Here is a 12120-nt window from a genome sequence, read left to right on the forward strand (position 1 = left end):
TAAAAGGGGTTGTACTATCTAATAAAAATTGCCCTTTTGCCTATCTTGTGGAAAATTGTGAGACTAGTTTTATTTTTTCCTTTATTGTATTTGAAAAACTAAGTTAGTGAAATACATTGTCATGGGTATTTCTTTGGATTTTGTTCTTATTTATATATTCAATTTCTTTAATATCCAGAACACTACAGATTTTACAAGTTTCCTGTTGTTAAAATCTTTTTGGTGAATTTGTTTATCTAGAAATTTGTTATTTTCAAGTTGAAAGCTTATTACATAAAGATTTTTTTCATTGAAAATATATAACACTGATAAAAGAAACTGTAAAACTCTTAGAAGCAAAATAGGCAAGAAGTTATTTTTTTTAATTATTGACAGAGTTAGACAATGAGAGAGAGAGACAAAGGTCTTCCTTCCGTTGGTTCACCCCCACAAATGACCACTATGGCTGGCGCTACACCGATCCGAAGCCAAGAGCCAGGTGCCTCCTGCTGGTCTCCCATGCGGGTGCAGGGGCACAAGCACTTGGGCCATCCTCCATTGCCTTCCCAGGCCACAGCAGAGAGCTGGACTGGAAGAGGAGCAGCTGAGACTAGAACCCAGTGCCCATATGGGATGCTGATGCCGCAGGCAGAGGATTAGCCAAGTGAGCCACAGCGTCAGCCCCGGCAAGAAGATTCTTGACATTGGTCTTAGCAAGTTTTTTTTTGGATATAACTTAAAAAGACAGAAAACAAAAGCAAAAATAGAGAAACAAAATTACATCAAACTTAAAAACAAACCTGCAGAGTAAAGGAAACAATCAAGAAGAAAGTTGCAACCTACAGATAGGAAGAAAATATGATCCCCATTCCAGGGGAAGCAAGGTTAAAAGAAAAAATACAAATACAGTATATTCAACCTAAAAATTAGTGTGGCCCAAGGGTATGCCTAGGGATATTTCTTAGAGATTTAAAGACCAAGGTAAGTTATCATGATTAAGATAAATTTACATTTATTAAATAAATAAATAAATAAATATATAAGAAGTTGCAAGAGAGGTGGAGAAAGAACTCATGCCAAACTGGTATGAGAGATAGAGGAAATGTGAGAGTATGGAAACAACATAAATAGAAAACACGCATTCACATTCATCACCTCTTGTGGCTATGCTTTTACCTATATATACTTACACCTATGACCATGCACGGATATTTTTAAGAGGGTTTCATAGTAAGCTGGTCTTCCCCTCTGCTTTCTCAAAAGTCCCTGGCCCTGTTGCCCACCAGCACAGGTCAGGCATCCACGACTCCTCCCTGGGCTGCAACCTTTCTGTCAGCTCAGAGCCTCAGGGCGGTGAGCAGACTAGAGGCAGGAAGGGAAGGCACTGATTCCTATGCTGCCAGGGCAGGGATCCTGAAACTGGCTTATCAGTTGTTTACAGAAATGGTAGCACAGTTTATTTAAAAAAATAAAAAGTTAAAAAAATAAAAAGTTAAAAAAACTGAAAACTTTTTAAAGAAAAAAATCACAGAAAGCAATTTACATTTATATAGGTCTTGAAGTGAGTAAAGTGGATGCATTTTTGGTTCTGAGTTTCTTTGTTTTGTTTCTGTAGGCAAGACTTGAGGTGGTATGCTATTCTTGTCAACAAATTTCCCTCCCCCTGTTTCTCTCCCACTTTCCTTCCTTCTCCCCCCGCCCCCCCCACCTTTTTTTTGAGAGAACCCATTTCAAATTTACATTACAGTAAAAGGGCTTAGTACTTCACAAAGTAAGAAATTTACCAAGTAAAAAGCAAGAGACCCTAGTTTAGTGGGAATGGGAATAGAGAAAATGGCTATAAACAATATTTGAATGGAAAAATGGCCATTTGACCCTATATATATGTGATTTTAAAGTAACCACAGATCATATAACTAGAGTAGCATAACATTCTTAACTGTTGGTTTGACAAATCAAAAACCAAAAAGAATATAATCTAAAAAAAATGATTTTATTTGAAAAGAGAAGAAAGACAGCTAACCTGATCTGGTTTTGAAGAGAGATGGCTTTAGGTAGAAGGCCTTGCGAATCTGTTCTTTACTGCTGCTCTGCCGTTTATATAGTTTATATAGTTATATAGTTTATATAGTTAAGGTAGAGAATTAGACAATAGACAATATAGGTGCTGTTGTGGAAACAGCAAAGATATCTTAGAGATATCACATTGAAATTAGCTGTTCTGCTTCTTAATTGATGAGTTAATTATTATTTTATGTTTTAAAGTACTTATCAAATAAAGATGATATAAATATTCAAAGTCTGCACATGATGGTTTGCTGTATGTTTACATCGTTACTCAATTAAAGTGATGAACATATCCATAAATATCCATGCTGTACATTTATCCCCAGAACTTACTCATGGCTTGAAGCTTTTGCTCTTTGAATGATAGCTCCCATTCCCTAGTAATGACTATTCTACTTTCTGCTACTATGGGTGTGAGTTTTAGATTCCACATATAAGTGAGATCATACAATATCCATGCCTGACATGTTTCACTTGGTAAAATATCTTCTATGTTCATACATGTTGTCAAAAATGAAGGATTTCCTTCTTTTATGACTCAATATTCCATAATAAATAATAGTTTTTTAAAGATTTATTTATTTTAAAGTCAAAGTGACACAGAAAAAGAGGGAGATGGGGGAGGATAGAGAGAGAGAGATTTTCCATCTTCTGGTTCCTCTCTCAAATGCCTGCAACATTTGGGATTGAGCCAAGATGAGTCAAGAACTCTGGCTTGGTCTTCTACGTGCGGTACAGGCATCCAAGCACTCTGGTTACAGTCTGCTACTTCCCAACATGTTAACAGGAAGCTATATCAAAAGCAGGGTATCTGGGATTCAAACCATGTAACCAGTATAGATGTGGGTGTCCCAAATGGTGGCTTAACCCCCTGTGCCACAATACCTGCCCCTACACCACAGTTTTAAAATCTATTCATTTGTTAATGAACATTGAGGTTCTTTCTGTGTCTTGGCTTCAGTGGATAATGCTACAGTGAAGCTGGGGATGCAGACATCTCTGGGACACTGATTTCATTTCCTTTGAGTATGTACCCAGAAGTGAGAACGCTGGATTTTATGTTACCTCTAATTTTCTGAAGAATCTTCATATGGTTTTCCACAATGGTTGAACCAGTTTACCTTGCTACTAAAATGTACAAGCATTTCCTTTTCTCCTGACCTTCACCAACACTTGCTATTTCTTGTTGTTTTTTGTGTTTGATTTAAGTATAGCCAACCTGACTGGTGTGAAGCAATATCTCATCATTGTTATTCATATTTCTCTGATGTCATATGTCTTTGGAACGGTGTCTTTTTGAATCTTTTGCCAATTTTTAAATTGGGTTAATTTTTTTTGCTGGTTATTGTGTGAATTCCTCATATATCCTGTATCGTGTATATAAATCTAGTTGCAAATATTTCTCCTATCCCATAGGTTTCCTTTTCATTTTTCTGACTTATTTGCTATGCAAAAAACTTAGTTTTGTGCGGTCCTATTGGTTTATTCTTTGTTTTGTTGCCTGTGATTCTGATGTAATATGAAAAGATTTGTTGTTAAGAGCAATGTCAAGGAACTTTTTCTTTTTTTATATAAGTTTTATGGTGTCAGATCTTACATTTAAATTTTGAATCTATTTGAACTACATTTTATAATTGATGTGAGACAAGGGTTTGAATTCATATATATTCATTTCAAACACATACACAATTATTGTAAATTAAAAAATCTTAAGACATTAAAATATACTCCAAAGTCAATAATACAAAAAAGTAACTGAATGAAAAAAGGCAAAAAGGATTTGAACAGGCACTTCCATAAGAAAATGGTAATAATGTCAAATAGATGAGATAGCATTAAAATCTAAATGACCTTGAGATTCCAAGTACTGATGATCATGTACAGTGAATGATACTCTTATACATAGGGAGTACTTATCCCCTCCACCCCACATAACGCAATGTATTTATAGTTTAAAAAAGGGGTTCATTACTTGTTGAAAAAAGGGAAACCACACACCAGAAACTAAAACCAATTCCAACGTAATATAGGCCTAAATGTAAATGTAAAGTAATAAAAAATGTTGAAGGTAATATAGGAGAGTATCTTCATGGCACTTGATTAGGAAAAGATTTCTTCAACAGGATACAGAGTATTTATTTTCATGGGAAATACTGATTACTGGACTTCATTGAAAGTGAAATCTTGATTATTTGAAAGTATAATTAGTGAACAGGTAATCCATACAACTTGAGAAAATATTTGCTGGGCAAATATCAAAGAACTCATCTGTGGAATATAAAATAACTTTTATAAGTTTATATAAAAAACATGGATAACCCAAATGAAAAGAAATAGAAACAAACTGGAAAAAGTGTTATAGTAAAGAGGGCATAAAAATGACCAATATACATAATTTTCATTACTCTAATGATTATAGAAATACATTTTAAAACAGCATGATAGTGTTCCTTAGCAGCATAATAACATCAGATAAATACCCCCTCACACACAGATGAAAATAATAATTCTGGTAATGATGGCAGCAGCTGGAATGCTCAGATATAACTAATGGACATATAAATGGTACATGATTTTGGAAAATTGATTAGCTTTTTCTATAAAGGCTAAAATTGTATTTTTCCTATCCCCTAGCAACCATATTCCCAGGAGGTATTCACTGAAAATGTTTCCCAAGCAACAAGTATAGAAATATTCATAAACACTTTATTCATAAACACAGTAAAAACCTAGCTAAAATAAAATGTCTATACAAAATAGTGAATTAGCTTAAGTATATTTATACGAAGGAATCTTGTACAAAATGAAAAGTAACAAACTACAATGATATGCAATCACATCAGTGAATCTTACAGGCATATTTTTGAGTTAAAAAAGCCATTACAAAATATATATAATATAACGTAATTAATATAAAATTAACAAACCAATCTATAGTAAGAGAATCATAAAAAAATAAATTCTGAAAAAGTATTGACTGGTAGGACATGAGGACCAGTTCTGGGCTGATGGTAGTTCCACATATTTTGATCTAGTACACAGGGGTGGGGAATGTCCAGTACATAGACTTTATGAAGCCCATGAAATCATTTGACTGGTCCTGCCAAGGCAACAGCAAGCACTACTCAAATTTCAGTAAATTTATAGCAGGCTAATTTCTAAGTTGATAATTTTGTATGGCCGGTGAATGATGTTATAAATATCCTAATGACCCTTGGCAGAAAAAAGATTCTCAACCTCTGGATAGGTTTAAGTTTAGGCCCATAAGTTGTACAGATCCCTGCGCGAACATTCTTTGACAGTTGTGTTTCAATATAAACAATTCAAATCACCCCAGAGCATTCTTTGGGCAGCCCAAACTAGCCCAAACACATAAAAGTCTATGAAATAAATACTGTACCCCTCAATGGCATGAACTTGCTCTTTAGGCCACTATCATAGAATTGTGAGCAGCCAAAAGGCACGTGGATGATTTCATAGTTCTGGAGCTCTGTGGAGCATATATTCAATTATATGAGTGCAAGTAGAGATTAGGGAGTGTCTTGAAGGGAGAGCCTTGAAGGATAGAGTGCCTTGAGTTTGGGGATAGGTAGGTGGGTAGTCCCAGTCACCAGAATAAGATTTAGGAAATTTTAAGAAAGATATTTCAAAGTGTAAGACTTTGCATTATTTATAATCATACATTTAAATAAATCTGTCAAACCCACTTTACCATATGGATTTTAAATCTGAGTTTTTAAAAACATTAAAAATCTAATTGTTAAGTACTTGCTATGTAACAAGATAAAATAAGGAAAACACTAATCAAGCATAAACCATTGACAAAATATGTAAAAAATAGGTAGAATACTGAGATTTGTCTGAAAAACCACAAGGAAACAGTACAAGTTGAAAAGGGCTGGGCATTGCAAGATCATTAGCATAATCAACAAATAACTGAAGTTTGTGAATCTGAGATTAATAGTTTTCTAAAGCATTAGATTTGACCATTGAGAATGCAATTTATATGTATTGGAATTCACTCATTTAAGGATGTCCATTCCTGTGCACCTTCAATTTCCTACCATGCTGATGCTTCTCTGAAGTTGTCAGTTGCTTTCTCCCTTATCCCCATCCCCCTCTTCTTCTTCTTGTTCCTCCTCCTCCCCCATTTCCTCTTCTCCCTCCTCTTTCCCCCTCCTCCCCTCCTCCTCCTCCTTCTTTTTTTCCCTCTCCCTCTTCCTCTTCCCCTCCTCCTCCTTTTCTCCTTCTCCTCCTCCTCCTCCTTCTCCCTCTCTCTCCCTCCCTCCCTCCCCCCCCACTCTCGCGCTCTCTAGTGTGTGTGAGCATTGCATACACAGACATCTACAGACAGCAGTATACTTAACTTTCAATAGCATACTAATGGGAAGAACTCCATAGATGCAGTGTGCCCAAAGAGATTCCACACAGAATTGTAAGGAAATTTTCTCAAATTTTGCTCCTTTGAGTCCTTAAAATGTCACATATCTTTTTATTTTTATTTTTTCCAGAATTTATATCCATTTGTGATATACAATAGAGTATCAATAAAAATTCTGTATGAAAAGAGTTAAGTAAGAATTGATGTTTGATGTAGTGGTTGTTGCTGTTTGGGACATCTGCATCCTACATCAGTGTCTGGTATAAATACCAGCTCCATTTCCAATCCAGTTTCACTTCCAATCCAGCTTCCTACCAAAATTCACCTTGGGTGACAGCAGATAATGACTCAAGTACTTGGGTCCCTGCCACCAATCTGAGAAACCTGGATGGAGTTCCAGTTTCCAGGCTTCATCATGGCCCAGCTAGCTGTGATTGTTGTGGATGTTTGGGGAGTCACTCAAAAGATGGAAGATTCTCTCTCTCTCTCTCTCTCTCTCTCTCTATCTCTCCCCTTTCTCTCTCTCTCTGTCTCTCTCTCTCCTTCTCTCTCTCTCTTCTTCTCTCTCTCTCCCTCTCTCTTTCTCTTTCAAATAAATGAAAATAAATAAATAAATTTTAAAAGGTGATGTCTGTTGATAATGAATCTACAGAGTTAACTGTTTGAAAAAGAAAAGAAACATCTTTTTCCATGTGATCTTGTCTATCAGATCTGTTCTATAAAGGTTAAATAGGAAAGCAAATCCAACAAAGCCCTTTAAGCAACTTTTTCAAACCTTAGGTATTCTGTAAGTTTTCCTGGTGATTTTTTTTGTCATTCATATTATATACTCTGAATTGGATATTTAAATACATTATGAATGTGATAATGCTAAAGTCAGAAACTTTTCAGCTGAAAGATTCTGTAGTTGAAAAATACAATCCTTTTTTCTTAGATTAGGTTGTATAGCTCTCATTTAAATCATTCTTTTTCCAAAAAGATACTTGAAACCTTTTCCCGAATCTGCTTAGTCCTCACTCCATATATGATAGGATTAAGGGCAGGAGGAACAACCACATATAGGTTGGCCATGAGAATGTGAATATATATGGGAACTTTCTCCCCAAACCAGTGGGTCATAAAGGAGAAAAAAGCTGGAGTGAAGAAGACAAGGATGACACAGATGTGTGATCCACACGTATTCAGTGCCTTGAGTCTGGCATCCCAGGAAGGAAGGCAGAAGACAGCTTGGAGTATTCTCACATAGGAAATGGCAATCAGAACCACATCAACAAGTGCCATTGAAATAAGAACTAATCCAAATATCATGTTGACCTTTATATTAGCACAGGCCAACCGAGCAATTCCCATGTGCTCACAATATGTGTGTGGGATTATATGGTGACCACAGAAGGGAAGCCTCAAGATGAGAAACACCAGAGGGATAACCAAAATGAAATTAACACCAAACACCACCACGAGGATGAGACTGATGGTTCTGTTAGTGAGAATCAGACTATACTGTAGAGGGTTGCAGATGGCGACATAGCGATCAAAGGCCATTGCAACCAACACGACAGTCTCCATGGCTGTGAATATATGGGTAACACAGCTCCCAAAACTAATCTCTCTTAAATTAAACCAGAATATTCCCAGCATCTTGGGAATGGTGGATGTAGATAGGCCCAGATCAATGGAGGCCAACATAGCCAAGAAGTAAAACATGGGCTGGTGAAGACTGTTCAGTCTTGATCACAAACAAGATAGTGAAATTCCCCACAAGAGCAATCAAATATATAAAACAAAAAGGAAATCCAATCCAAATGTGCATCTCTTCAAGGCCTGGAATGCCCAACAGAAGGAAAGAGGAGGGGTGAAACTTGGTGTCGTTTGAGATCACCTCCTCTCTGTTCTTTTGTAATCTGGAAGAAAACAAACTATCAAAGCACTGAAAAGCTCAAACAACATCAAATAAAAATATACAAATTTTGAGAGGTAACCAGAAAATTATGAAAGATATTTTATTACTTATTGAAATAAGGATTCATTCAAATATCTGCCAATGCTAATTCTGATAAAGCATAGAATACAAATCAGACTAAATCTTCTGTTTCATAATACTATTATTTTTAGGATGAGATAGACAATTACAGAATAAACAAACACACATGCAGATAGACTCATACATTAAATATGTATGTGTGTATATGAATAATATGACATGAGGGAAATTCTCTGTGACAAAGTGAGACTTGAGCAGATAAATGAAGGCAATATAATGGACATTAAATATATTTAAGACATAGAATGATGTTTCAATTAGCAATCTAGAAAGAATCTAGCAATGTTGAACATGAAATGAAAGTGATGGCAGTTGCTCTTTATAATAAAGCTATGGAAGAAGGGCTTTAGGAAATATGGTAAACACAATCTTTTTGGGGTCAGCATGTTTGAGAGTAGGAAGGCAGGAGGTCAAGCCCTTGCTGTCTGTTTCATTTTCTTCCCTGTGAGATGACTGGTGTGCTAGGTCAGAGTTAGAGGTACTTCTACTTGGGGGTTTCTGGAGCTTCTCAGCTAATGACTTACATAAGATGGACAGATCAGGGAAGTGTATTTCCAAGTGTTTTCTCCAACTTTCTATAGACATTCATAGACATTTACTCTAAAAAGTATGAAGAGAAAAAGATTCAAACATTCTTTGATCTTTGCTTTTAGGAAACTGAAATTAAGAAGGGACAAAGTGGAGACGTTATCCCTATCAACCCCATTAAAGCTACACTAACCGGTGCCTCTGCAGTGTCGTCTGAAGCTCCCTTCCTTGAAGCACCAGCATGATTTCAGGTGCTTCGGGCGTCACTGTTTCTCAGACACCCTGCCCTGCATTTTCAGTGCCTCCCTCTCAGATCCCAACTCTAAGCAGCATCACCTGTCTTACCCACAACCTGTGGCTCCATGTAGGATCAGACTAGGGCAGTATCTCCCCTTCTGACTTATTCTGTTTGTCAGCTCTTCAAAGTAAAGTTTGTATTTATGTTGCAGCAGGCTTCCCACTCCCAGCTGGTGTCCATAGGACTGTTAATCCCTGAGGCCTAGAAGATGCCTCTTCCTGAGAAAAAATTGTTAATCCTCCTGTGAGAGTATTTCTGCACCATGGGATCTCTGGCTACTACGTCCCATCATTCGTCTCCACTCTGACCACCCCCTGGACATTAATCACTGAGCTTCATTTTTGACTCAGCAGTATTAAACTTTTCAAAGATGTTGGCCTTGATTTATAACTTAAAAAAACAAGATAATGTAGTTATAAATGATATAGCCTGGAAAAACAACAAGCATAAAAATAATGCCAATTCCATTGCTTGTAATATGGTACTGAACGATCTTCTTTTTAGAATCTTAATGCTCATATAGCTAACCTCACCCTAAGTAAAAGAGTTCAACAAATAGTATGTAGAGAAAACAACACAAAGCAAAACAAAACACTGTTCCTCAACAAAAGAGACAAGGGCTACAAACCATCTTCGATTGTCAAAATGTCTGTTTCACTTCAATATATTATATTTCAGGTACTTTATTCATTAGCTCTGATCATAGAAATCATATGATACCTGGTTTTTGAGACTGGCTTATTTCACTCAGCATAATGGTTTCCAGTTGGGAGCATCTTTCTGCGAAAGACAGGATTTCATTTATTTATTTTTTTTAACAACTGGGTAGTACTCCATAGTGTATATATACCAGAATTTCTTTATCCAATCAAGAGTTGATGTACGTCTGGGTTGATTTCATATCTTAATTATCGTAAATTGTGCTGCAATGATCAAGGGGGGGAGGTACAGATAACTCACATATGGATTACTTTTGGTTTGGCTTAATTCCCAGGAGTGGGATTGCTAGATCATAAGGTAGGTCTGTATTCAGATTTCTGAGGTATCTCCATACTGACTTCCACAGTGGCTGAACCAGTTTACATTCCCACCAACAGTGGATTAGGATACCTTTTTCCCCACATCCTTGCCAGCATTTGTTGTTCACTAGTTTCTGTATGAGAGCCATTCTAACTGAAGTGAGGTGAAACCTCTTTGTGGTTTTGATTTGCTTTCCCCTGATGGCTAGTGATCATGGGCATTTTTTCAAGTTTCTATTTGACATTTGAATTTCTTCTCATGGAAAAATGACCATTCAAGTCCTTTGCCCATTTCTTTACTAGATTGTTTGTTTTGCAGCTTTTGGGTTTCTTGAGCTCTTTATAGATTTTGATATTAATCTTTTATTCTTTGCATAGTTTGCAAATATTTACTCCCATTCTGTCAGTTGCCTCTTTACTTTGCTGATTGTTGGGGTCTTTTCAAGAAGACATCTTTTCCAATAAGTCTTTGCCTTTGCCAATGTCTTTCAAAGTTTTCTCAATGTTCTCTAATGATTTGATGGTATCAGGATGTAGATTTATATCTTTGACCCATTTTAATTGGATTTTTGTGTAAGGTATGAGGTAGGGGTCTAGTTTCATACTTCAGCATGTATAGATCCATTTTCCCCAGCACCATTTGGTAAAGAGACTATATTGGTTGTAGATGCATGGATTAATTTTTGTTGTTTCTATTCTGTTTCATTGGTCTACAAATCTGTTATTGTACAAGTACCAGGCTGTTTCAAGATAATTGCACTGTAGTATGTCTTGAAATCAGGTATTGTGATGCCTCTGGCTTTGTTTTTGTTGTATACTATTGCTTTACCTAGTCAACATCTCTTGTGTTTCCATATGAATTCTAGCATCATTTATTCTAGATCTGCAATGAATGTTGTTGTCATTTTGATTGGGATCACACTGAACCTGTACATTGCTTTTGGTAGTATGAATATGTTGATGATGTTGATTCTTCCTATCCTTGAATGGGGAGGGTTTTCTGTTTTTAATGTCTTCTATGTCTTTCTTTAGTGTTTTGTAATTTTCACCACAGAGATCTTTGACACCCATGGTTAAATTTATTCTTATGAGCCAGTGCTGTGGCTCACTAGGCTAATGCTCTGCCTGTGGTGCCTGCACCCCGGGTTCTAGTCCTGGTTGGGGTGCTAGTTCTATCCCGGTTGCTCCTCTTCCAGTCCAGCTCTCTGCTGTGGCCCAGGAAGGCAGTGAAGGATGGCCCAAGTGCTTGGGCCCTGCACCTGCATGGGAGACTAGGAGGAACACCTGGCTCCTGGCTTCAGATTGGTGCAGCACACTGGCCATGGCTGCCATTTGGGGGGTGAACCAATGGAAGGAAGACCTTTTTCTCTGTCTCTGTCTCTCTTACTGTCTAACTCTGCCTGTCAAAAAATATTTATTCTTATTTATTTGATTCTTTTTGGAGATATTGTGAATGGGACTGAGCTTAAGTGTTCTTTCTCAGCCATGACATTGTCTGTGTATACAATGGCTATGATTTTTCCATGTTGATTTTATATTCTGCCACTTTACCAAACTCTTTTATGAGTTCTGATGGTCTCTCATTGGAGTTTTTTTGGATTCCCTATATAAAGGATCATGTCATCTGCAAATAGAAATAGTTTGATTTTCTCCTTTCCAATTAGTATTTCTTTGATCTCTTTTGCTTGCTTAATGGCTTTGGCTAAAATTTCTAGTACTATGTTAAATAGCAGTGGTGAGAGTGGCATCCTTGTCTGGTTCCAGATCTTAGGGGGAATACTTACAGTTTTTCCCGATGTAATAGGAT

At 36.7% G+C, this 12120-nt stretch overlaps 1 pseudogene; it reads right to left on the reverse strand.

Annotated features, from left to right (window-relative positions):
* Window positions 1–7387: 7387 nt before the first annotated feature.
* On the reverse strand, window positions 7388–9360 carry LOC133763782 (olfactory receptor 52E4-like; annotated as a pseudogene).
* Window positions 9361–12120: the final 2760 nt, after the last annotated feature.

This window comes from Lepus europaeus, chromosome 7, assembly GCF_033115175.1.
Source record: "Lepus europaeus isolate LE1 chromosome 7, mLepTim1.pri, whole genome shotgun sequence".
Classification (NCBI taxonomy): Eukaryota; Metazoa; Chordata; class Mammalia; order Lagomorpha; family Leporidae; genus Lepus; species Lepus europaeus.